This window comes from Macaca thibetana, chromosome 4 (genome assembly GCF_024542745.1).
Source record: "Macaca thibetana thibetana isolate TM-01 chromosome 4, ASM2454274v1, whole genome shotgun sequence".
NCBI lineage: Eukaryota > Metazoa > Chordata > Mammalia > Primates > Cercopithecidae > Macaca > Macaca thibetana.
The window spans coordinates 61,431,647-61,454,117 of record NC_065581.1 but is presented as its reverse complement, the minus strand read 5'-3'; the positions used below and the strand labels follow the sequence as shown (position 1 = coordinate 61,454,117).

At 38.0% G+C, this 22,471-nt stretch overlaps 1 long non-coding RNA gene across 1 annotated transcript in view; it reads right to left on the bottom strand.

Moving 5' to 3' along the window:
• Positions 1-22,471, bottom strand: part of LOC126953250 (uncharacterized) — a 72,843-nt gene that overhangs the window by 5,660 nt on the left and 44,712 nt on the right. Inside the window, exon 2 of the long non-coding RNA XR_007725160.1 lies at positions 1,205-1,246. This is a non-coding gene — a long non-coding RNA (uncharacterized LOC126953250). The remainder of the gene's footprint in view (positions 1-1,204; positions 1,247-22,471) is intronic.

The window sequence follows — 22,471 nt, the reverse complement described above, 5'->3', positions numbered from 1 at the left end:
GGATGGAGAGAGACTGGGTAACAATACAAAATTACAGTTAGATAGAAGGAATAAGTTGTAGCATTCTATAACACTGTAGGGTAAACATGGTTAATGATAATTTATTATATGCTTTAAAAAACTAGAAAAGAAATTGTTTAATGTTCGCAAAACAAAGGAATGATAAATGTTTGAGGTGATGAGTATGCTAATTACCCTGATGTGATCCTTATACATTGTATTTGTGTATCAAAATACCACTCTGTATCTCGTAAATATGTACAGTTATTATGTGTACCAACTAAAAAGGAAAAACATATTAACAATAGTCAGGGCTGACACACAGATTTGGGGTTAACTACATAGAGCTCAGGGTTGAACCATGTACTTCCTGAAGGGAAACCAAAACAAGAGGAAGGCAGAGCAAGAGAGCATTTTACAGCAAAACTACATTGCCCAGAGTCAGAAGGGAGCAGAATGAGTAGTAGATTACACAAAGATTACAGTAGTAGATTACAAAAAAGTAGTAGCAATTACAAAAAGAACAAAAGATGGAAGAGGCTATTCAAAATAGAAGAGTCAGAAAAGCACAATGTTAGAAACAAAGGGAAAGACCTTGAGGAAGAAGCGATAGGTAACAACGATAGATGATGCAGAGAAGTGAGTGAGTGAGTGAGTGAGTGAGTGAGTAATGGAAAGAGCTGTTGTGCTTACATCCTAAGAGGCTGCTCTTGACTCTCAAGGAAGTAAATTCGGGAAGGTGGAAACCAGATGTATGGGTGGCTTATTACGCCACCTGGGATAACAGACTCTTCTTTAAAAAAGAGTGAGACTGAAGAGCAACAGTTTTCTATTGGAAGTGTTTCCTCTTCAAAAGAGAAGCTAATCTCAGGTGATCATACAACCCAGTTTATGCCTGTTGTCCCAAGTGAATGACTAAATATGTGCCCTTTCACTCTTCAAATATGAAATGTTAGGAAGATACCCTTTGTAATTCCTGGCAAGGCAAAGGAAGAGTTGCACTCTTCCTCTCCAACAAAAAGAAAGGGGAAGAAATTATAGAAAGACGCAAGAAAATGCTAATATGATGATCAAGGGTGTTTATGGGTTCAATCAAATGTTCTTTATCTTTCCAATAAATTATAGACTAGGATAAAGGGGTGGGTTGCAAGGTTTGGAAACGTGGCCTCATTAATTTATGTCTGTGGTCACCGAGAGCACTCACCACTTTCCTGCAGTATTGGAGGGGTCAATCTGAGTCTTCAACCTGCCATTTCAATGGAGAAGAGAATCAAATTTGGAAATAACCCATGATGAAATTTTGACATACCATTGTGTTGTGGTTTTTTTTTTAATTGTTCTTTAGATGTTTCTTCTTTACATTTTTGTATCTAAAATAAACATTACTTTGGTAATCAATTAAAAAAAAAACAATCATTTGAAAATCAATCTATTTGTTGTTTTAGGTCATGAAGACCCCTTCAGTATGCTAGTTTGAAGAGTGATTGTGAAGCCAGGAAAGAACAGTAATCATAGCACACTACTAATCTACGCAGGATGCATTTAACTAATATAATAATGCCATAAACACTTATTGGTTTTCAATTTTTGGATATTACCTATCAGTAAAACATATAAAACTGAATCGACGTTATAAAGCTGAATGTAAATGTGATCAACCTTGACACTTTTTGTTTGGTTTTTGGGTGGGGGGGTGGTTTTTTCACATTTTTAATTGACAAATAATAATTGTATATATTTGAGGGGTACAATGTCATGTTTTAATACATATATACACTGTGAACTGAGTACATCAGGCTAGTTAAAACATCCATCACTTCACGTGCTTATTATTTCTTTATGGTGAGAATTGTAAAAGCTACTCTTTTGAAGTAAATTTGGAACTGATGGAAGACAGAAGCTGGCAATGAGGATAGGGGACAGCAAATAAGGCAAGGTGTTAATATTTTAATCTCACAGAGCAGGAAGGCAAGAAATATTGAATAAATAAGACGTGAAGAAACACAGGTTTCAGTTTATTATATTAACAGTGCAATGATAACTAATAAGTCAAATATCAGGCATAAATATTGATAAAGAGTACCTTAAATGAACTAAACTCTTTCTTAGCATAGAATTAATAGAATTTGATTGATCAAGAAAAAGTAAAATCATACAGTGAGAGGAAAGAACAGAATGGCAGAAAAGCCTACTGTCTCCAGAAAACTAACTGGACACAAGGTAAGTGAGGAACTGCTATGTTTCATTACGAGTCCTTCTATTCTACTCGGATTTTTACCATGGGAATGTATTACTTTGCTAAAATATTAAACAAAGAGAAAAATTAATAGTAATAGTAGTTGACAGAGCCTTCCTTTCCAAGCAGCTGAGAGAACATCACAGTAGTGCAGTCTGTGATTTTAAGACTTCAAGCCATGCTAAAATGATTCCGGATTTACTTGTACAAAATGTTGGGTTTAGTAATGTGGAGAAGAAAATGATTCTACGAAATTAAAGGGATACTCAAACCTTTCAAGGACAAGTCCAGTCTTGAGATGTTATTCCTTCTAACCGAAGGAGAGAGAGCACTCCATCAGTTGCTTTTTCTCCTGTGGACATAACGGCTCTCTGTGTCTTGAGGCAAGTGAGAATCAAGAGTGCCAAAGAAATTAGCAGTTGCCACAGACCCTGCAGACTGCAGTTTTCTTACACTTTACTGATCACTACTTATTTGGTTTTTGTTAGATTCCCTGGGCTTTCGTTTAGTAGAGGAGAGCTTAGCTTGATGCATAGAAATCAGATTAGAAACAGTTCACTTCATCTGACTTGGTTTTCATTAAAATTCCTTAAATAACAGATAAGTAAATATTATTGATGACACACTCATGGATCCCATTTGACCCAGTCTACTTGCCTAGATAAATCCAGGCAATGTCTTTCCAGGACTCAAGAGAAACTGGACATTGAATGTTTCGGTCAGCCTCAAATTATTACTGATGCTCTTGTGGATTTGTATAAACCATAAAATCACCTCCTGCCTCTCTGACTGGATTTTAGCTCCAACAGAAACTCTTTGTTTAAAGACTGATTGTGTTGTCAACACCGTCTCTCAAATCCCATTAGTGATTCCTTCTATGTGCAGGCCTCCTAGGTGGGTTTTGGTAATTGTGTATCTCTGTAAGACTTTCAGGAAGCTTGGTAGGGTATCATTAAGCTGAGTGTACTAATGTGTTGATCCAGGGGCAACCAGAACTAGTGGGATTTGAATTGTAACTTGAATTAAAATGTCAGGAAGATGCTTTAAGCAGATGCTACCTGCTTTAAGCAGATGCTACCTGACCCAATACTGGAAATCAAGAGATGAAAACTTTACCATTTAAAGTGAGATAGAATATATGTAACGATATATACTTATTATCATGCCCACCTCAGCACATATGCATGTGCACAGGCGCACACGTGTGTGCACCCACACACACTCAGTCAAAAGGTGAACAACAGTAGATGCCTGTGCCTCCTTCCTTCAAATTATCTGGTCATTTGACAAATATTCACTGAGCACCTATTGCATGTCTGATAATGTCATAAGCACTTTAGACATATCTGTGAATAAAGCATACAAAAATACTTGCCTTCATGGAGCTTATTTTCTAATGTAATCCTAGGCAATGAGAAGAATGAATCAGTTTAGCATTATATACTTTTTTTTTTTAGATAGGCACAAAGCTGAGCCTAGAGTCAGTCTATCAAGCACTATAGAAGAGTCATAGAGCATTTGAAAAATAAGTCACTATAAACCTTCTCTTTCTGCTAGTAATCAGTTATTTTACAAGCCAGTGTTGTCTAGCACTTTAAATTTTCAAAGCATCAAAACACATCAACACGACTGATCTTCTCAACTTCTATTATACTATTATACCATTGAGAAAAGGACACAGAGAGGCTAAGTGATCTACGTAACATTACACAGCTCATCAGAAACCAGTGCCATACTGTTTTTCTAAGTTAGTGGAAAATGCATGAGACTTCAATCTAGAGTAGAGAAGCCTGTCTAAGCATCAAAAGAACAAAAACCTAGGAAAGCTCATAAACTTTCATGCAACTTCAGGGATGGAGGTGACCTCAACAGTAATGACTATATAAAGCTCTTCCTTCACCACTACCTCCAAGCTACCTAACCCAGCCATCCTATGTTCATTCAGTGGTTTAAGGATCCCCTGCCCAGCATCTGTCTCAGAAGCCTGGCTTCTGCTTCTACCATCTACTTAATGACCTCTTGAGCCAGAGATTCAGCAGCAACTGGTTTCCATCTTGACACATTGATAATACGTCAGAGTTAAAGTTAAGGAGTTGCTGAGTATTTCTGGCCACAAGAGGAATATGGAATATTAAGCTGAAATGATATCTAAAAAGTGCCATCTTAAAAAACACCTCAACCACACTCCGCCCACAACGGAAAAAAATTTAAAAAGGAACATCCGTCTCAATTCAAGTGACATTTTTTCCAGATCAGTAGAAATATTAATTGTTTTATGATCATGACTTTCTAGGCTTCCATAAGGCAAAGCAATAACAAATCTTCAAAGTCTGTCAAGTGTTTGGGCCATGGCTCATGATACAATGACTAGCAAATTATTGCCTTAAATCTGACTTAATGCAAAGGGCAACTGGCCTAAAGTCAAGCGACATGACCGCTTATCCCATTTTTGTCTTTTATTAAGTGCAGGATCCTGATTGGTAACATTGAGCTAGAGACATGCATGGATAATCTCGTTTATTCCTAAAAATAGCTGTTTGATGGTAATATCCCTATTTTTCTGCTGAAACAAACTGAGGCTCAGAGAGGTCAAGTAATTTTCCCAACATCACATAGCTATTAAGAGCAGAACCAGACTAAGGACCCAAGTTTTCCTATGACTACAAGACCATGCCCATTTGATTAGTCTTCATCCAATTCACAGAAAATGAGCATAATGACACCCACCCAGTCTTTCTCCCAAAGCTGTTGTGAAATCAAGTGAGCTAATACTTACTTTAGAAGCTTTTTGAAAAAAAATCCATAAGTATTTATTGAAATCTTATTTCTGCTTAGTACTTAGTTGAGTATTAATATAATAGTTGAATTCTAAAGTCTAAAGTACAGCCTTTACCCAAGTGCAGGTCATTATCATTGTTAATGTGTACATAATAATAATGACAGTAATAAGTAACTTTCCTTATGTTTTAAGTACTGAGAACTTCTGGAAGCATTATAAGCAGAAGTACCATTAAACTCTCTACATTATCAATGACTATTACTATGAAGTTATTACTATCATAGACATCCACAATGATCCAAAAGCTGTGATTGAATGTCTGGACTAACTGTCAAAATGCAGTCCAAGTATTCAGTCTAGCTCCTCTCGGATAATCATTTATAAGCCACTTACCCTCTCTCTCCCTTCACCTTCTGTCTTTAATATAATAGAAAAAGAGTAACCTGCCATTAGGAGTGCTGTTGAGATACTGCAGCTCTCAGAGACTGGCTCTAAGACATGCTGAGCCCATTAAATGCACTGTAAAAGTCCCAAGTGGTATTAATGCTTAACTTTTACATACAGTATGCTACAGAAGAAACAACTACACAGAAAATAACAATGCTAAGGGCCTTTCCTGCTAGGCCATTATAACTAAGAAGAAAAAGCCAATTGTTCCCTTTGTATAGCTTATCATAGCATGTGGTAGGGATTCTTTCATTGTGTAATGTTTTTCTGGAGTGATTGAAAGTTAAGAATATGCTTGACTAGATTAATTTCCACTTTCCACAGAATTTAACTAAACATCTTTAAAAGTACAGTTAATGGGAACTTTGAAAGATTATCCAACTATTGACAAGCCCATGATGATAGGATGATCCCTGTGGATAAAGCACAATACCATGTTCACTCATAAGTGGGAGTTGAACAATGAGAACACAGGGACACAAGCAAGGGAACATCACATACCGGGGCCAGTCGGGCGCGGGGAGGGAGGGTGGCGCAGGCCGAGGGGTGGAAGAGCATTAGGACAAATAGCTAATGCATGTGGGGCTTAAAACCTAGATGACGGGGCCGGGCATGGTGGCTCATGTCTGTAACCCCAGCACTTTGGGAGGCCAAGATGGGCAGATTACGAGGTCAGGAGATCTAGACGATCCTGGCTAACACGGTGAAACCCCGTCTCTACTAAAAATACAAAAAAATTAGCCAGGCGTAGTGCCACATGCCTGTAATCCCAACTACTCAGGAGGCTGAGGCAGGAGAATGGCTTGATCCTGGGAGGCAGAGGTTACAGTGAGCCAAAATCGCACCACTGCACTCCAGCCTGGGCTACAGAGCGAGACTCTGTCTCAAAAAACAAACAAAAAACCTAGATGATGGGTTGATAGGTACAGCAAATCACCATGGCACACGTATACCTATGTACCAAACCTACATGTTCTGCACACGTATCCCAGAACTTAAAGTAAAATTAACAACAACAAAAAAAGCACAATGCCAAAGAAACTCGAAATATGTGAAAGTAATTAAATACCAAATAAAAGGTACCACAACTTCTATTTTATACAGGCCAGTAAAATGAGTTCAAATTGTTGAATTTTCATGTAAGAATGCTCAAAATTTCTACTACTTAGGATAGGTAAAATATACTCATTTTCTTTAGTACTTTCCTTCTATTTCTCTTGTTATTCTTTCTGATGAACAGGACTGGTAAAATTTAGAGCTGAAGAATACCAATAAATTAGAGGACCTGCCATTTTGTCTGGAAAGATACATTTTTCAGGGATATTTGACAGCATTGCCCACAACTTCTCTCCTTACTAGGGCATTTTAATGAGCATTTGTGTCTTTAGCTTAATCCTCAGGGCTGCTTTCTTAAGTCATTGGTAGCTTCATTTTACAGATATGAGGCTCAGAAGATTAAGCTGCCTAAAGATGTCCAGCATATAAATTTTTATTCTGTGAGCATCGAATGCTGTTGTCAAAACCCAAACTATACATATGAACGAGCTTGTTTTATGTGCTTAGGTCCTGTGTCAATGTTGTGGGTAGTAGTGGGTTACAGAAGAAAATCTCACTTCTTAGTTCCCCAGGCAATCAGTGGCAGCATTTACCAATAAACATAGTGATGATCCCAAACCTCTTCACATACATTATTTATTTTCCATTTTTACTTTTCTGTTACATGCCAAAGAGGAAAAAAAAAAGCCAAGCTGAGAAGAGAAATTCTAACTTTGAAAATCTAGTTTATTCATTCTATCTTGGCCTTAGCAGAAAACTGTTATAGAATCTTAGAAAGTAACCATTGAAACTTAAAGATGATCTGGCCTTGGCTTCATATTTTACACATCAGGAATCTGAGCCCCTATAGAAACTAAATGATTGCCCCTAGGTTACAAAGATTGTTAAGGGCGGCTTATACTGATGACAACCCCCCAAAAAGAGTTCTCTCAAAATCAGTGCCTTGTCAGTTGCAGCTTCACCATTAAGTAATTGTTAGCACACCTTGCATTGACTAGCAGGTGTTTCATAAACAATGATGCCATTTTGTGCTCTAAACAATGTATTTCTCTAAAACGCTATGCAGAAGCTATCCTTGCACAGAATATATCATTTGTGTGCCACCTACACAAACAACTTCAAAATACTTTTCTCCAATAAAGAGGCTATTCTTTTTCCACACAAAGCATTTCAAGGGTAGCTCTAAGCAATTCACTTTGCATAGAAACTGGTAATAAACTGAGTTTTGATTCACTATGAGCCTAAAAACATAAGTCATGTTAAGGCTCATAACATGGCAATCACACCATCATTTCACATTTTAGAAACTACAGCATAAGACCCAATTAATTCTGAGAGGAAAAAGTAGATATGCAACTTTTTAAAGAAGTGACATGTAAAATCATATGCAATGAGATAAATTTCCTTCCCATCACTGAATTCAAAATAGCATAAGCTTTAGAGAGTTCCTTTTTGAATTTATTATGCATTTTCTCTGAAAGTTTTTGAAAAAAAGAGGTCTATGAATAGAATCATTTGACTGGTTACTCCATTATGCTTATTGACCAATCAGATTCTAGAAATTAAGATAAAGGATTTAGTATTTAATTTTTTAAGGTACCAGCCAGAGTCTATAAGGAAACTAAAGGTTAGGCTCACATTATTCTAAGCAAATTAATGCAGGAACAGAAAGCCAAATATCACATGTTCTCACTTACCAGTGGAAGCTAAACAATGGATACTCATAAAGATGGCATCAGTAGACACTGGGGACCACAGACGGGGGACAAGAGGAGGAGGACAAAGGTTGAAAAACTATTGCGCACTATGCCCAGTATCCGGGTGAAAGGACCAAGCGTACTCCCAACCTCAGCATCACGCAAAATTCCCAGGTAATAAATCTGCACATGTACCGTCTGAATCTAAAATAATTGTTGAAAGTATTAAATAAAATTTTTTTCTTACAAAAATTTTTTAAAGATTTGGCTTAAACAGTGGTCCATCTTAGTATCAAAGGCTTAAGTAGGCAGTGTTATTTTCTATTTTCTTTTCCAATTCTCATCTTTAAAAAGGAAATATAACCTATAATTTTAATGACCTTTGCTATCCAGAAAATTGTGGTTCCTTTACCTTATTACTTTGTAACCTTTTACACGTTAGCTTACTCTTTGCTTCCACCTAGTGTATGGTAGGTAGTATAGCAACATTTTTTTAATTGCGTATTTGCATAAAATGTTCTTGAAAAAGAAAGCATGGATTTTGTTCCTTTTGTCTTGTAATTTAAAAAGTATAGTATTTTTTTTTTTCTATTCTAGGGGAATGAAATTAACACACTGAAAAAATAAGACTACAATTAATATATGTTCCTCTTGTTAGAAGACCTATAAGCATTGTTTTTACAGCATCCTCTAACAGCCTATGGTAACTTTCAGAACGAAACATTACTTTAGCAAACTTACAATGCATTGATGTACACATTTATAAAGTGTGACAACTCAAAGGAACCCCAGACACCATTCAAATACTACTCTTTTATTTTTCAGATGAGGACATTGAGGCCTGAGGGATACAATGACTTCTTCAAAGTCACAACATCAGTATTAGTAAAGGCAGGACTAGAAATGAGGTCAGCTGGCTCCCAATCCTGGGTGCCTTTTACCATATACCCTGCTTTTTGGATTAGATGTCAGAGTTAGTGTTCTAAAATGAATCATGTTAGATTAATAGAAAATTACCTTTAAATAGCTTTATAAAATCACTCTCTCAAAATTAGGCTAGCTCCCACAAGAACCAATTTTTCTACATTGAGGACAAACAATGATGCATCTTGTCTTATGAAAGGAAAATTAATAGTGAGGTATGAGAAGTTACATTTTTATTTTTATTTAAACTCATTATAGCATAATTTTTTTCTTTTGAGACACACCTAATGATCTTCTCTCCCTAGACCTGAATTTTTTTTTGAGACAGAGTCTCACTCTGTCACCCAGGCTGAAGTGCAGTGGCGTGATCTTGGCTCACTGCAACCTCTGCCTCCCAGGTTCACATGATTCTCCTGCCTCAGCCTCCCAAGTAGTTGGGATTGCAGACACCTGCCACCATGCCCAGCTAATTTTTGTATTTTTAGTAGAGACAGGGTTTCACCATGTTGGCCAGGCTCATCTTGAACTCCTGACTTCAAGAGATCTGCCCTCCTCAGCCTCCCAAAGTTCTGGGATTACAGGCGTGAGACACTGTGCCTGGCAAAACCTAAAAAATTTTTAAAGTTGCTAATAATCTATAATAACAAATCTAAATGTATTAGCCAGCTTGAGTTGCCATAACAAAAATACCACCGATGGAGTGGTTTAAACAATGAATATTTGTTTTCTCACAGTTTTGGAGGCTGGAAGTTCAAGATCAGGTTGCCAGAATGGCTGGGTTCTGGGGACTCTCTTCTTGTTTTACAGAGGACCACCTTCTTGCTCCACACGGCCTTTCCTCGAAGGGTGTGTGTGTAAATCTCTCTCCCTTTCTTTTCTTATGAGGCCATAGTCTTATTAGATTAGGTCCCCATTTATATGACCTCTTTTAACTCTATCTCCTTACAAATACCTACCTTCTCCATGCATTGCTCATGAAAGATGTGTGTTAATAATGCCATTTTTTGTCTTTGGTAAAATCTCAAAACTGTAGGACACAAATCTTAAGAATGTTGATATTTGAGTGGACCTCTCAACACTTTCCATTCTATATTTAAAATTTTATAGAAGAGGAAACTGAAACCCCCTAATAATGATATTGTTCCTCTTGATTTCAAGAATGCTGTCACACTTTTTCATTATCTCTTTACATCATTTCTGTGAGGAATACTTGGTAGGTGTGTTACTATTATGATTTTATCCATAAGGAAACAAAGCACACCAGAAGCTACGCAGCACACTCCGGGGCCCAAAGTCCCAAAGATCGAGTCACATATATATAAGTGGAAGCATGAACCAACAAGAATTGCCACTGCATATGTCCGAACCCAGTCAACCAACCACAAAACCATATTATCAGGATATCTGTAATTAATTCAAACTAAAATGGAAATCTAAACTTTAATTAATGCCATGCAGAAATGCAAAATCATAAAGAGCAGCTAGTAGAATGGAGAGTAGAAAGGAATGAGGACCAACAGCACAACATGGACAGAGCCACAGAAATACCACACAGGGTTTCATGGCTTAACTCTTCATATTTGTCCAAGGGCTTTGGCACATGGTGCCTCTTGTGCCCTCCACAATCACACAGTGCAACAAGTAACCAGTTCTCAACTGCAGATAAGAAGACAGCCCATGGCTGGGCGCAGTGGCTCATCCTTGTACTCCCAGCACTTTGGGAGTCCAAAGTGGCAGATCACAAGGTCAGGAGATCAAGACCATCCTGGCTAACATGGTGAAACCCCGTCTTTACTAAAAGTACAAACAAAATTAGCCAGGAGTGGTAGCGGGCACCTGTAGTCCCAGCTACTCGGGAGGCTGAGGCAGGAGAATGGCGTGAACCCGGGAAGTGGAGCTTGCAGCCAGCCGAGATCGCGCCACTGCACTCCAGCCTGGGTGACAGAGCAAGACTTCATCAAAGAAAAGAAGAGAGGAGGAGGAGGAGGAGGAGGAAGGAAGGGGGAGGAGGAGGAGAGGAAGGGAGGGGGAGGGGGAGGAGGAGGGAGGGGGAGGAGGAGGAAGAGGAGGAGGAGGAGGAAAAGGAGGAGGAGGAGGGGGGAGGGGGGGGAGGGGGGAGGGGAGGGGGAGAGGGGAGGGGGAGGGGGGAGGGGAGGGGGAGGGGGGGGGGGGGGGGGGGAGGAGGAGGGAAGGAGGGGGAGGGAGGGGGGGAGGAGGGGGAGTGGGAGGAGGGGGGAGGGGGAGGGGAGGGGGAGGGGGAGCCGCCATAGGATAGTGTGAGGGCCTAATCCGAGGTCACAAAGAGTTTCTCCACTCCCTTTCTAGTGCTCATCACACAGCCACACGGCCTGTCCTAGCTGGACCAAGTATGAAATCAGACATTCCCCATGTTTGAGGGCCGGGAAGATTATCGTTTTCTGAAAACTCAAAAGGTTGTTTTTTTTTGAAAAATACTCCCCTTATAGCAGTCAGGGTCCTGTCAGGAAGCTGAATCCAACTCAGGTGGTTCAAGAGACTTCCCTGAATTTTATTTTCATATGTGTTGCAGCGTTAAGGGAAGCAAGAAGTAAAATAGACTCCTGGAGGTCATCAGGAAGGAGAGGTTTTTGCCACTCCTAGAGCCAACGGGAAGGAAATACTGTTTGTGAGAGCCCAGTGCGAACTGAAACTGTGAAGCTGTGAGAACAGGAGTTGTTGTCTAAAGGAGACAGCACCTTCCAGAAAACATGACCCAGGGCAGGAAGGAAAATACACTGACTTCTCTTTCCTCCCACCCTCTGGTCTCTTGCTGGTGCCTGTCACTAACTAAACTTTATCAGAATCCACCAGTAGGAGATCTTAGGGGAGGAATGGAGAAGGGTCAGCTCCCTGGGCCGAGAGAAGGACAGGAGGAAAATAACACACCTGTGGAGCAGGTAGAAAAGGGTAATAAGCTGCATATCCTTTATCTTTAAAAGTGCTTTCTATTAAACAAAAAATGCTTTGGAATGCTAGTAATCAAACCTTTAATAATTCCATATTTTACTAAAACTGTAAGTGATTTACTAAAACTACACACAGATACACATAAACTAGATAGATGATAGACAGACTTTCTTCAAATCATTGGTAACCAAAAATAAAACAGATACAAGTTATTGTTTGCCAGAGGAGTCAGAAAACAAATAACAACTTGATTTACCCAATTTACATAGAGCCACACATCCCAATATGTGGAAAGGTGGATAATTAACCGCATGTTTCATGGGAATGTGGTAGTCGGACTGTACGGTCTTGCTAAATAAAGATGGAACTGCTGCTGCAGCACACAAAAAACTATGGGAAACATACTGCTAGATCCAAAAGCTCCTGGGGTGAGTGTAAAGAAAACAGAGTGGACGTGTGTGGCAAGCAGAGGAAGTTTTGCTGGCAAGTACTAGCAGTAACTGTGGCTTCACCACTTTCCTTTCACCTAGGGAAATCATCCCAGGATGCAGAGTGCTTACCAGGTCACGAGGGGGATTGTCAAACCTTCCCCTAGTCCCCCAGAAGAGCTGGCCTGGGAGATTAAATTAAGTCTATGTCACAGTTTAATATCATTTTATGCCTGCTTTCCAAACTCTCTTGTCTACATTTTGCCATCAAGGAAGATAGGAAATAAAATTACAATTTGAATTAGATACAAAGGGGACTAGAAATTATACCTTTATCCAGTTTGAAGAAGGATGTGTGGGTTGGTTTTTTTTGTTGTTGTTTGTTTTTTGTTTTTTTTTCAGTAGAATCTGAAGCAAAATATTTTAGTCTTATGAAGTTGGACTAAACCTCCCAAGTTGTACCAAAAAAAAAAAAAAAAAAAAAAAAAAAAACCTCTGTTCCCTCTCCCTCTTTCTTCTTCCCCGACCTGTGAGCCCTCCTCACACACACACTTCTCTCAACTTCTGTTGCCCACTACTCCTGTGGTCTTCCCATCCAGCCTCTCACTACCTGCCCCAAACTCACTGCCACCTTCCTTTGAGACCATGGTTGCTACCCTGCATTCTTCAGCGATGCCCTGCTCCTTTCTCCCCCAAATTTACTTCCTTTCCTTCTACTAGTTTTCTTAGACTAGAAAAATGACCTCAGAGCACAGCTTCGAAGAAAGTGGCTGCTCAAAGTTAAGTGTATTATAGCCCTCAGTACCCAATTGCTCTGAATGTAAGCCTAATGCCGGGCTGGCAAAGGATTCTCTATAAATTCTTGCAAAGGTATTGGACTGGAGCAGCCACTCCTGAAAGCTTTTACATGACTTAATAAAATAAGGAATGTGTACTTTGCTTCTTTCTTCCAAAGGTGCTTGTAACTAATTAAAGAGGCAGAAAAATGTTACACTTGTTTAGCACTTGCTTAGTGTAGCATTTCTCTGCCTCTTCAATTAGTTATAATTAGTTTTTAAATGGAAATGTCCTTGTTTAGATGGAAATGATATACAGCACTTATAATAACTGAGGTGAGTGCTGCTGGCTTTGAAGACCCCTGCTGCCAGCTGGCTAATTCTCCCTCTGCTTGAAGATTTGACTCTGTGTCATCTTCTTGGACTCTTTACTGGTACTGCATGACCAGGCTGAGTTCCTTTCTGGACTCACAGGCAGATCTGTGGATGAGCTCCTTAGCATGAGCACCTATTGCCAATGAAATAGCTCCAGGATATTGTTCATTTTGCATCTTAGCATGTAACACAATGTCTGCGTTACAGGGTGGAAATGCAAATTTCATCATGAATTGAACTAACGGTCAAAGAAGCAAGAAGAATTACCATATTAAGTAGGCATGCCACCTAGTATTCAAAATTATAATCAATGCGTTCATGTTAATAAACCTCCCTAGATTTTAGGATACTATTTTCTTTTAATGTAGTAACTGAGTATAAAATATTTCAGTAATGCTGCTTATCTAAATAAATCTTGTAATCTCACGGCGTTATATAGCATCAGATTACAAAGGATGGCATGGATCCTACTATAAATGTTATGTGGTAATTCCCATCATGATTATTATTTGTGTAATATTTTATCTGCATTTGCACTTAGTTGCCAATATCATCTGCATTACAGATTGAGGTAATTCTTAAACCTGCACAGTCTGGGATAAAGACACTCTAGTATAGAAAATAACTGTTTATGTCCTAACTGGATCTCCTGAACAATATGCAAAAGAAGGCTATGCAGAATTTTGAATACTGTCTTTGCTGAGTGACTCTTATCTGAATAGTACGCCAAACTAATGCATGGTGTGTGCTTTGTTAAGGGCTTTGGAGCCAGCAATAGGAAAGAAGAGCTGAAGAATCTATTTTCCCTTGTTTCCCACTGATAAGGCTCATTAAAGTAAATAGGAGTGAAGCATACACACCAATGGGAGCATACATCCCCAGGGTTCTGTCTACTCTAAAAATTGGACTCATCATAAAAGCTGTGTAACTCAGCCTTTTGTGAAATCTACTTTATTGATTTTACCTTTATTGCCAATTTTATGTCTGTTTTAATTTTAATTCCTGCCATTTGACATTTGGTACAAACAATAATTTTAAGAACATTTTATCCACAATTTTTCCCAGTGTTCATAAGTTACACATTTATCTAAACAGGCTTTAAAATATGAAAGGAAAGGTAAGAACTGGGGTTGGTCAAGTGCAAAAGTTGAAGGTGAGACTGTTCCTTACCCTGTTGCTCTATCTTTTGGCATGAACAGAGGAAAATGCCAAAGCCTTTAAAAGACTCCTGGACACAGTGTATTTTTCCAAATATACAGCGGTTGTTTGCAGTTAGCTTTAGTATAAATATTAAGGTGTTGACTACAGTAAGAGCTGATTATGTAGCTTTGTCCTTATATGACTTTTTCTACTATTCTATCAGCTACCTCTATCAACCAGTATTTCTGTGCTTAGCCAGACCAATAACTGACCTTCAGAAAGATGGCCCTGAGCTGGGCTGCAAGATCCTAAAGCACATTCTGTAAATACAAACATGTATTTACATATGTGCGCGTGCGCGCACACACACACACACACACACACACGCACACAGTTACATGACACTCTGTTTCTATCAGAAACCAAGGAATTTCATAACACAAAGTATCTTTGAAAAATTTTTATATTACCATCATGAACAGTACACAGAACTAAATTATTTTCTTTCCTCACTGTTAAATAACACTTCCTGACCTGTCAGCTTCTAAATTGTCCCTTCTGAAACATTCTGTGTCCTCTCACTAACATAAGAGAAGATGAATTGTTCCCGTGAGGTAAATACACAGCACCGGGAACTTGCCCTTCTTGCTTTACTGTCACTGCTTGTTTCATTGCTGCTTTTCTCCATCAACTCCAGCAAACAGAGGCTATGGCTGTGTTTTAGTCATGCACAAAGATGGTGTAAATATAACGCATGCTACAACAGCAAAAGCAGACATAACAAGAGAAAAAAAGATAATTGCATTTCATCAAAATTTAAAAATTTTATGTTTCAAGGATGCCATCAAGAAAATGAAAAGACAACCCACAGAATGGGAGTAAGTATGTACAAATTATATATCTGATGAAGAACTTGTATCCAGAATATATATTTTTAAAAAACTTCTCACAACACAACAGTGAAAAGACAAATCATCAGATTTCAAATGGGTAAAAAATTTGAATAGACATTTTTCCAAAGAGACATACAAATGGCCAAAAAGCACAAGAAAATAAGTACTTAACATCGTTAGCCTTAGGAAAACAAAGACCAAAACCACAATGAGATACTATTTAATATCCACTAGGATAGCTGTAATCAAAATTATAGACAATAACAGTTATGGCAAGGATATGGAGAAAGTTGAATTTTCATACATTGCTGGTGAAATGGTGCAGCCACTTCAGAGAGAAGTTTCCACTACTACGTTTATACCAAAATGAAATGAAAATATATGCCAACAGTCATCTGAGCCTTCAGTGTGTTGTCATCTTTCTGCTGCTAGAGGGTCTTGTCTGGATGTTGATGGCTGCTGATTGAGCAGGTTGCCGAACGTTGAGATGGCTGTGACAATTTCTTAAAAGAAGACAACAGTGGAGTTTGCCAAATCAATTAACTCTTCCTTTTAAGAAGTATTTATTTGTAGCATGTGATGCTGTTTGATAGCATTTTACCCATACCAGAACTTGTTTCAAATCCTGCCACTGCTTTATCAACTAAGTTTCTGTATACTCTAAATCCTTTGTTGTCACTTCAGCAATGTTTATATCATCTTTACTAGTAGTAGATTCCATCTCAAGGGATCAATATCTTTGCTCATTCATAAGAAGCAACTTCACATTCATTAAAGTGTTATCATGAGATTGCAGCAATTCATTCACATCTTCAGACTCCAATTCTAATTCTAGTTCTCTTCCTATTTTCACCACATCTGCAATTACTTCCTCCACTGAAGTTCTGAACCCCTCAAAGTCATCCATGAGTATTGGAATCAACTTCTTCCAAACTCCTGTTAATGTTGCTATTTTGACCACCTCCCATGAATCATAGGTGTTCTTAATGGCATACAGAATAGTGAATTCTTTCCAGAAAGGTCTCAATTGACTTTGCCTAGATCCATCAGAGGAATCACTATCTATGGCAGCTACAGCCTTACAAAAATACATTTGTTAAATAATAAGACTTGAATGTCAAAATACTCCTTAATTCATGGGCTACAGAATGTATGTTTTATCAGCAGGCATGAAAACGTTAATCTCCTTGTGCATCTCCACCAGAGCTTTTGGGTAATCAGGTGCATTGTCAATGAATAGCAATATTTTGAAAGGAATCTTTTTTCTGAGCAGTAGGTCGCAACAGTAGGTGTAAAATATTCAGTAAACCATGCTGTAAACAGAGATGCTGTCATCAGCCTTCATTGTTCCATTTGTAGAACACAGGCAGAATGGCTTTAGCATAATTCTTAAAGGCCCTAGGATTTTCAGTATGATAAATGAGCATTGGCTTCAACTTAAAGTCACCAGCTGCATTAGCCCCTAACAAGAGAGTTAGCTTGTCCTTTGAAGCTTTGAAGTCAGGCATTGACTTCTGTCTAGCTAAGAAAGTCCTAGATGGGCACCTTCCTTCAATATAAGGCTATTTTATCAACATTTAAAAATCTAGTTTTTTTAGTGTAGCCACGTTCATCAATATTAGCTAGATTTTCTGAATAACATGCTGTAGCTTCTACCAGCACTTGCTGCTTCACCTTACCCTTTAACATTACAGAGATGGCTCTTTCTTTAAACCTCATGAACCAACCTCTGCTAGCTTCAAACTTTTCTTCTGCAACTTTCTCACCTCTCTCAAGTTTCATAGAATCAAAAAGAGTTAAGGCCCTGCTCTGGATTAGCTTTTGGCTTAAAGGAATGTTGTCTGGTTTTTCTATCCCGACCACTAAAACTTGCTCCATATCGACACTAGAGTTGTTTTGCCTTTATTTCTATTTTTATTTTTTTTGAGATGGTTGAGTCGGAGTCTTGCTCTGTCACCCAGGCTAGAGTGCAGTGGCACAATCTTGGCTCACTGCAACCTCCACCTCCCAGGTTCAAGTGATTCTCCTGCCTCAGTCTCCTGAGTAGCTGGGATTACAGGCTCCTGCCACCATGCCCAACTAATTTTTGTATTTTAGTAGAGACGATATTTCGCCATGTTGGCCAGGCTTATCTCGAACTCCTGACCTCAGGTGATCTGCCCACCTCGACCTCCCAAAGTCCTGGGATTACAGGCATGAGCCACTGCTCCCGACTCTGTTTTGCCTTCTTATCATTTGTGTGATCACAACGGATTTTTAAAATTCCTTTCAAGAATTTTTCCTTTGCATTTACAACTTGGCTGTTTGGTGCAAGAGGCCTAGCTTTCCACCTATCTTAGCTTTCTACATGACTTCCTCACTAAACTTCATCATTTCTAGCTTTATATTTAAAGTGATTTGGACAGTTTAAGTGAGACTCTTTCTTTTACTTAAACACTTAGAGGTCATTGTAGGGTTATTAATTGACCTAATTTCGATATTGCTGTGTCTTGGGGTATAGGAAGTCCTAGAGAGAGACATGTGGGGAGAAGTCAGTGAGTGGAGCAGTGAGAATACATACAACATGTTTCAATTAAGTTCACCATCTTATATAGGAGTGGTTTGTGGCACCCAAAAACAATTACAATAGTAACATCAGGGCTCACTAATCACGGACTATCATAAAATACATAATAATGAAAAAGTTTGAAATATTACCAGAATTAGGCCGGGCGCGGTGGCTCAAGCCTGTAATCCCAGCACTTTGGGAGGCCGAGGCGGGCGGATCACAAGGTCAGGAGATCGAGACCACAGTGAAACCCCGTCTCTACTAAAAATACAAAAAAAGCCGGGCGCGGTGGTGGGCGCCTGTAGTCCTAGCTATCAGGAGGCTGAGGCAGGAGAATGGCGTGAACCCAGGAGGCGGAGCTTGCAGTGAGCCGAGATCGCGCCACTGCACTCCAGCCTGGGCAACAGCGTGAGACTCCGTCTCAAAAAAAAAAAAAAAAAAAAAAGAAATATTACCAGAATTACCAAAATGTCACAAAGAGACAGAAAGAAGCATATGCTGTTGGAAAAATGGCATTGATAGACTTGATGTAGGGTTGCCACAAACCTTCAAAAAAAACATTATCTGCAATACACAATAAAGCAAGATGCAATAAAACAAAGTATGTCTGTACATGAATACTCATAGAAGCATTGTTCATAACTAAAAGGGGTAAACCCAAAGGTCCATCATCTGATGAATCGATAAACAAAATGTGGTATATACATACAGAAGAAAACTATTGTAATAATAAAAGGAATGAAGTACTGATGCATGCTACAGCATGAATGAACCTTTAAAAATAATACCAAGTGAAATATGCCAAACATTTTTAATGATACAATTTATATGACATGTTCAAATTAGACAAATCTATAGAGACAGAAAATAGATGAGTAGTTGCCTAGAACTGGGAACTTGGGAAGTATGTATAGTGCATGATAATGGGCATGGAACTTCTGTTTAAAAATGACAAAAATGTTCTGAAATTGAATGATGGTATTTGCACAACTCTATATGTGCACTAAAAACCATTGAATTGGTATGCCTTAAATGAGTGAACTTTACTGTATATAAATTATATCTCAATAATTGTTAGCACATATATATATATATACCAAATGAACAGTTCACGTGTCAGTTTTCTTCTTTCTCTTACATCCAAGTCCCTGGAGTAATCTTATGGATGGGGAAAGGAAATATGAAAACTCTCCAGTGTTTGTGAGACTTGAGAGCTAAAACAACTGAGACATTTATAACTCTCATAGAGTTGCTTTCTGGCTCCCTTTAGGCGATATGAAAAAATGACTTTCCCCGGTCCAGCCTGAGAAAAAGCTATCTGGCAAGTTGTCAAAGTTCATTTACACACAAAGGAATAAATAGATATAAAAGAAACCCTAAAGAGTTAAATATCTAGAATTGTGTCGTCTAACACAGTATCTACTAACCTCACTGTATTAGTCCATTCTTGCACGGCTGTAAATACCTGACACTGGGTAATTTATAAAGAAAAGAGGTTTGTTTAATTGGCTCATGGTTCTGTGGGCTACACAGGAAGCAGCATGGCTTCTGCTTCTGGGGAGACCTCAGGAAGCTTCCAAACATGGTGGAAGGCAAAGAGGGAGCAGGAGCAAGTGGGGGAACGGTGGGGAGTGCCGCACACTTTTAAACGACCAGATCTCACGAGAACTCTCTCACTAACACCAGAACAGCACCCAGGGGATGGTGGTAAACCATTCATGAGAAATCCACCCCCATGAGCCAACCACCTCCACCAGGCCCCCCTCCAACACTGGGGATTACATTTCAACATAAGAGATTTCGGCAGGGACAAACATCTAAACCATAACACTGATGTAACTATTAAGCATTTGAATTTTGGCTAGTCTAAGTTGAGTTGTGCTCTAAGTGTAAAAACACAGTGGACATTTTTTAAAAGTAAAATATATCATTAACAGGCTTTTAAATATTGGTTAGATGTTGCAATAATAATGTTTGGGGTATATCGGGTTAAATATAATATATTATTAAAATAAATTTCACTTGTTTTTTATTTTTTATAATGTGGCTATTAGAATATTTAAAATTTTATATGTGGTTCACATTATATTTATATTGAATAGCCCTGGCCTAGAAATTTGAGTACTAAACAAAGCCACCAGAGTAGCCAGTGAAAAATCCTAGGAACATGGAGAGACTTAGGACAAAAAGGATGCTTCACTATAAAGATATTGAAACAGAGGTATAAAATGGTAAGAAATAGAAAATGCAAAGCTCCTACTTATGCACTGTTCCTCTCTCCCTTCCTCTCTACAACTTTGCAAATCCCAAGAGACAGATCTAAATCTAGGGCTTCAAGGATCTGCATGAACTATATCAGCAAAAAACAATAAAAATACAAATAAATGGGCTTTCTGAATATCTTAATGATTGCACTTATCATAATTACTAGTTTACATCTATCTTGTCCTTTAAATTATTAGCTCCTTAAAGACAGTGTATATGTTTTACTCATCTTTGCACACACCCAACACATAGATGCTCAATAAATACTTGTTAAATTTGAGATACATAAGAAGGAATATAGTTGGCCAAATACTATTTGTTTTGTGTTTTTCTCAGATTTCTAAATCTGGAGTTATAAAACCTCAGGGTATCTCCAATTAGTATAATAATTAATTTTAAAAATTGTCAAAGGAAAAATATTTGTATTTAACCTAAAAAAACTGAATCTATGCTAGACTGTATCTTTAGATGAAGAAAGAAAAAAGGAGGTCTTAATATCTAACAAGGAATGACCCAGGTCATACTGTACAAAGTTTTGATAATTTTTAGTTTTATTGTTCAAGGATTATCAACTATGATGTAAAATATTAAATAAACAAATGAATGGAAAATAATATGAATAAAATCCAAGCCAAGTCTGATGTCAGTGGGAGTTCTGAATACAGAATCAATCTGTTCTTGGCAGTTAGCCTGTATCAGGCTGTTCACTTATTAGTTTGCTTTTACTCAATTTCCTATTTTTAAACGCAATTTTTAATGAGCATAAGGACAGATGTTTATCCTGGAGAATAAGTGATAGCAGTGTTGAAAGCAGCAGACATGTGTACCTCTGGGACATTTGTAACACAGAATATATTATTTCCGACACTTAAGAACCAACCAGCAGGAAGTTGGCCTCAGATTTTTATTGGCATCAACTGCTAATGGAGCTGATAAAGCTGATTTGTGGGAAAAGTAACTGCAATTGAAATGTGTGCAAATGCATTTACATTCATTTTTTTAACTAATGAATTCAACCTAGATTTCATAATTTTCTGCTTTGCTAAGCACTATCATAATCTGTGAACGGTCAAGTTCAAATCAAATATGTTTGTTTCTGTCTTACTGATAAAGCATATTGTTTTGGGAAACCAGAATCAAGTAACTTGCCATGAATAGAAGTCATTCTGAGAAATATCTTTTCTTTCTTTTTTCACTTCATTTAATTAATGCTGAGTAATTAACAACTGCTATCTAAAATAATTTTGCCATAACTTCAAGCCAATAAATCAGGCAAATACAGAAAATAGTAGTGGAAAACTTCTTTTAAAATGCTAAGAATATAAATATTTTAACTATCTCATTTTCTTGTTTTAGGGGAAAAAAATGGTACACTTGAAATAGATTTATTATCCCCTGGCAAAATTTAAAAGTAATTGCCATTCAAAACTATCTAAAATATCAACATGATTTAAAAGAGTTTTAGCCCTGATATTAATGTGAAGTTTCTTCTATATGGTGAGTACAATTAGTAACACAATACCAATGATGGTAAAACCACAATACAGCACAGAAGCCATGAAAACTAGCATTACAGCATTGAACCAAAGGAAAAGACAACTAGTGGCCATTTGGCAGACATGTTTGTTTATAAAGAGTTAAAGTATGCAATTCTAAAGACTTTGAATGACTTTTTTTCTATTTATTTTTACCATGACCTTTCTGTACACAGAATTCTATCCCAAATTAAATCAGAATCTCCTGTATCTGATTACAGAGTCATTAAATTTTAGCATCCCTTCAGTCTGAAGGTTCTTTATCAGTAGCCCCAACCTCCCCTTCAGTGAGGGATGCTTTCAACACCACCACTGACATTTAGTCGTTTGGCTTCTGGGTTCATTCTTACAGTGGCCTATTCCATTTGAGAAAGTCCTAATAGTTAGAAAGTCCTTGTGTGGAGCAAAATATTCCTGCTGTTGCCTAATTCTATCTTATGAGGCTGG